The following is a 6,000-nucleotide window of genomic DNA, read 5'->3' as shown; positions in this document are numbered from 1 at the left end:
ATTGGAATCAAATCAGAATGATATCTAGACAGTTTCTATTTCAAATTTGATTCGAATTGGAGTTCGAATTCGGAAAATCTTGGAAATTGAATTCAATTCCGTATTAAATGTAATATAAATAAAGTTCAGTTCATATCAAATCGGAGCTCATTCCAATAAGTACGATAATTGGCTTAGGTCGTTTGACACTGTGCGGTTTTCACATAGCATTACCAATATAACCAGAAATTAGATATAAATTAGCTAGATCTGGTTATTAACACTGGTAACCATGGCTTTCCCGATTGGCGTCCAGCATTACCGGGATAGCAGGGAGGGGTGGTGCAAGACTGAGAAAATCTAACAAGGCTGTTTCTATACCTTTATTGTCCAGCGGCATATACACATTATGCACTCATGGTACGCATATGCAAAGATCGTGTGCATGTAGGCTATATCATGAGTCGGTGTATATGCCGCAAAAGCATCAAGGACAAGACAACGTTTTATATAATCTATGTATACCGAACGTCCGTCGCAAAGTCCTTTAGATTATAGATATACAACCAAAATTATCTAATAGTCCAAGCATGGTTCGAAGCCAACTCACAGTAGTCGGAATTGAGATCTCATCGATTTCAATCACAGCTTTTCTATTCTGCGTTTCATTTGGCTCCCATTCGACGGAATAACGTTTCCTGGCGTCCGCTTCTTTTTTTAAAGACGATTCGATTTTTGTCTCGTTTCTCGACAACGGAAGCGGGAGCGTGACCTCATTCGCGTGTGATAGGAGAATGGTTAATCGATTTCGTGTACCCTCGACGGATGTCCGCTATAGTTGTTCGATGTCTTTTAAAAGTAGAGAATATACTCCTTGCGGATCTATGTTTCGCATCTACAAATGACCTTAACGACGTAACAGGTACTCGGAAAAGACGTCACTGTTGAATCAATCTGATTTTTTGTTGTTGTGGTGATGCTTTAATGGTTGTTTTATTTAACACCATCGTTGACGCGCAGTTCATTTTTTACACCTGTATTCTAATGTATTAAATGTGTAGTATGATAGATGTTCGTTTTTATGACTCACAGCAAAGGTGCCGTTGGTCAAAAGCTTGTAGATTAGCGCAAGGGACAGCCAGTGGTGCTTGGACGAAAGTGGTGAACTTTTTGTAATTACCACCAGCGACTTCGTAGGTTGAACAGTGATCTGACCACATAAGAAACAATTGGGGGCGGGATCGAAGGGGGCCCGAAATTATTACATAAATCAACATAAATTACATGATATTTTGGGAAAATTTACACAAATCGAATATTTTACTCACGCCTCGCGCGATTTAATGTCGCTAGGTGTCTTCATTTTGATATGAGCATCATTCCCCACCCAAAATAAATTAAGCATAATTTATAGTAAAACTTCTGCGCCTGCCATTGCCGGCAGACCAAGACATAACAGATCGGACAATATGAGACTATGCCCGAATTGTGCTGCCAAAATATCTGCCGAAAATGATCCCGCACGTTGGCCCTAACCTTCCGACGTGAATCGACCACACCTCTGTACATCCAAGACTTTTATTAATAAGACAACATCGAAAAAAACTGTGACATCGGGCACTAGGTCGAGGTGGATGCCAGTTCAAGAGACCCCAACTGGTTGGTCGTTCCTCATCTCCCTATCTGTTCATTACATCGCATTGTGTGTCTTGTATATCGCATTATGCGTTGTGTGTGTGTCTTGGGCAGATTAAAATATAATCTGTTCACTGATTGATTGACAAACAACGAAACGCAATGGTTTATAGGCTTGCATCAGATAACGTTCAGACAATCAACCAATTAAGCACTAATAACAAAACAGAAATGAGACGATAGCGATCACCACACCTTCGATATATAGGCCTACAATACACGTTGAATTGTCCACATGCACCCAAATTCCTGGCGCCGAATAGTGCTGTCCTGGCAATCTGATCTCCTCAGGATACAGTAACGCACTCCGTGATGAAATGACGATTAGGAATCGTGTGCGGCTCACGAAAGAAGTATCTCTTTATAGCCTAGTCTGGTATGTTTGGACGATTCCATTAGCTTTGTACGGTTATACACTGTGGTACGCACGTGCCCAACGGATGGAAGTTAACGAAATAATAACACGCAGCGAATTAATTGATAACAACGGTAGGCTTACCATACGTCCTCTTTTAAGAGGATTTGTCCTCTTTTTTGACTTTTTTGAAAGTGTCCTCGGAGGACGCCCTTTTGTCCTCTTTTTTGAGATTTTGTCCTCTTTTTTGAAAATTTAGGTCAGATTTAGAGGAAATTGCGAGTGATATGCCGCAAATTAGCACAGAAGTGAAGCTCCGGCGGGTATTTCGGAGGGAAAAGTGGTGATATCAGCTCTGAGCGAAAAGAAGACGTTCTTTTTTTTTTTTTTAGTCATCCACCTGGCAATGTGGAGTGAAAAACGTGATTTTGAGCTCTGAGCGGAAGTGATGACCTTTTTTTTTTAGTCAACCGATCATGAAGTGGGAAAAATTTACCGGTTTTTGAGAATTCTTCTCCAGTTTTGCATGTCTGAAATTTCTGAAAATGTGTCCTCTTTTTTCATTTCCGAAATATGGTAAGCCTAAACAACGGGCCCGTCCGAAGATGTAAAAGTATGAATTACGTGCTCTACATTTTCGAACACACCACATCTCTCAGCTCTACCGATAAAAATTTTAGTCATCTTCCCAAATCTTGCAGTCAGTGTGTTCGAAGTGCTACACTCTTAGCGGAAACCCGAAAGGTGGTACACGAAAACAGAACCTAACTCAGAGTTATATCGCGGTTGTTAATCCTACGTGACTACGTGCAAGTATCACTTGAATTAAATGTTGTGTAATAACATAATGTGTGAGGTAGGTTCTAGTTTGGTGTTCCACATGTGTATATTCACACCCGTATATTACGGGTGGTAGGGTTTGAATACAGACCGCGAACTATTTCGCTTTTAGAGGGCGCCACGTGGTCAAAAAATTCGACACACGCTTTGGTACATACTATGAAGTAATATTTAGCTTCATTCATTTTTCAAAATGAAACAGCAATTTTTGTTAGGTGTAGAAAAGGCTAATCGGACTGGTGATTCAACTGTGTCGCGTTGGAGCTCAGTTCTGCGAGAGTGATAGTACCACACACCCTTTAGACTAGGGTTGCATTTGAAACAAAAATCAGGTAATATCAAACATGTTTAAAACAAGGCCCTAATTTAAAACATGTTTTTATTGCCTTTTGTTTTTAAGCCATGACGTCACGAATATTCAATTGTGACGTCATAATGTATTGAAATTGACCATTGAAAATATAAGGTAAATATAGCCCACTGAGCTATATAAACACTGGAGTGCGCTACTCGCGATATTTGCGTGATCAATTGGCCTCCATCTTTGGGTTAAGTTGATAGTTGCGCGTTAAGCTGGTAGTCAAGGCAAAAGTGGTTGGGTGATGTGACTGTTTTGATTACTCTTTGGCCTGGAGGTATCAATTTCGATGGTTCGGACGGGATAAGGTTATATATGTGTCACCGTATGTATTCATTTGCAAATATCTTCCTGATGTAGATTGCTTAACTCGTTGTATCCAGGTAAATAAACATATGCTTCTGCTCAAAAATTCCTGCTGGCCTTGAGTGCTGTTTTCACGATTACTGGGATAAGGATTTTGTCATGGCATTGATAATTCGATTTGGATATGATACCGTTAATCCTAAGGGAGCTTGGTGATATTGTCTTCTTATCGCTACAGCTTCAGTTTCAGGCAGAGGTGGTCAAAGTAGTCAAGAAAGCTACTCAAGTAGAAGTAGAAGTACAGAAGAAAAAATCTACTCAAGTACAAGTAGAAGTACTTTTTCCATAGGCAACCTAAAACTACTTGAAGTAGTTGAACAATGCTGTCTAACTCTTTTTCTCTTGAGCTAGTCTCTCGTTTCGCCAGACAGCATTGTTGCGTCCCAATGTCAATCTCCATAACAATGAAAAATTCGAGGCTGATTGTGGGAGTTCCAGGGCCACGAGCGGAATAAAATTTATATTTTCGTAATTAGTGCAGAGTCAGCTTTCGATTGATACCTGTTTAACCAAATTTAATGCTCGGCAAGCCGGTCAAAAATGACCGTCAAATTACCTGTAGCCAAATGGAAATTGTGACGTGATACAATTTCACTGAGGCGTGAGATTTGCCTGTGTCGACACGATATAGGACACTATGCTCAAACTCAATGCTTTTCAACCTGCGTGACGGTTCGCTCGCACTTGTGCGAATGAAAAAAATTGCAGTGCGAATGACGGAGATGGTGCGAATGAAAATCGTGATTAATTGTTAACTTTTCTGAGGTGGAATTATTCAAATAAACCTAATAGAAAATTTAAGGTCAGTGTAACATTTGTAGTTGCGACGCAATTGTAAAAACTTAATACGTCGCACCACTAATCGTAATTGTCACAAGCCGTAGTGAAAGCAAAACGAGCGAAAAAAGTTGCCTTTTTAATGAGACACTTGATAGATTAAGCTACATAGTAGCCAGTTTGTTGCACATCTGAACAAAATATTATTAAGTATAGGCCTATCTTCATCTTCTTTTTGTATAACAATTTTCGATTAGCTTGTGCGAATGAAATTTATTTTACAAAAAAAGTGATATCGGAGCTGAAAAAGGTTGAAAAGCACTGCTCAAACTGATTAAGTCTTATTTACGTTCTACCATGAATGATGATCGGCTATCAGATTTATCCATTCTGTCTATAGAAAGAGACTACGTTCAAAAACTTTAATGTGAGGATATTACCGCTGATTTTGCTTCTGCGAAAGCCCGAAAAGTTAAGTTTTGAGGCGGCTATTGATTTTCTATTTGTACAATACATTCGTTCGCTATTTCTTGTCTTTATTATTTCTGGCCTTATTATATTAGTTCTAATTATTTTTATTGACAGGACTGCTTGAACATCAATATATGTCGAAATTTGCTGCGGTCTACTTAGGGGAAGGGGGCGGCATTTTAAGCGAGAGCCAGGGGCGGCAGCACACGCTGCTACGCCAGTGATTCTAGCTGAACCTTTTATTTGCAAACAGTGGAATTCGTAATATCACGATGATTGGGCAGATGAGTAAAGTTATAAGCCTATAAAGCAATGGCTCTAACGATGGTTAAAGTTGGCATATTTCTACGCTCCGTTCGTTTTAGTGATATATTGGCATCAACCTTGCAAATGCGTTGTGAGGAATGGAAACACGGTCGTTGGAATTTGTTTTATAGTATTATATCGCTAATCGAGTTTCTCGAGAGGCTGGAGACCTCTAATATATTTTCCATGTAACCTGCATATCAGGGTTCTTGGCGTTTTCTCTTCCGTGAATAACTAATCTTTCGTCAGTGAAATGAGTCCGCACTTTCTTGCCTTCTCGGAATTTGGTGTCAATGTCAGCGACGGTACTAATGGTGACTAGAAACCTCAACGCCGTAGTCTAGTTGTTATAATGTTGCCCATAAACATGCTTGACATGTGTCATCTTGAAGGACTGTATATTGGTTATATTTCTTACTAAAAATCTCAACATATTTTAGAAATGTTCATTCTATTAGAAATGTTCTGGATATTCAAGCATTTATCAATCTACTCAAAATTGCTTCGCGGGCCTGATGAAATCAGCTGACGGGCCGTATGCTTGACACCCCTGGAGTAGATAGTAGTACAACTGCGACACGCAAAGGAATTTAATTCACCATGATTTGAAATCGCGTGCGTCAGACATATTTGGTAGAGCTGTGCTGGATAGAATTGTTGCGGTGCGTTCTGTATGTCATGCATGTCCTTCACATCATAGCATACTACTGTAATATTTAAAATGAATTCCTTTTTATGGGTGGAGCTCGGGTCGCGAGATGCCACAAAAACTCAGATTTTGGTGGTAGTCTGAAAAACTGCTTCAACGTTATTAAACTGTCATGAATTCTCAAGTTAAATTGAGCTGTGCTGG

Source organism: Botryllus schlosseri, chromosome 12 (assembly GCF_051294905.1).
Source record: "Botryllus schlosseri isolate E-star chromosome 12, Bs_hap1, whole genome shotgun sequence".
NCBI classification, from domain to species: domain Eukaryota; kingdom Metazoa; phylum Chordata; class Ascidiacea; order Stolidobranchia; family Styelidae; genus Botryllus; species Botryllus schlosseri.
This window is presented reverse-complemented; position numbering follows the sequence as displayed.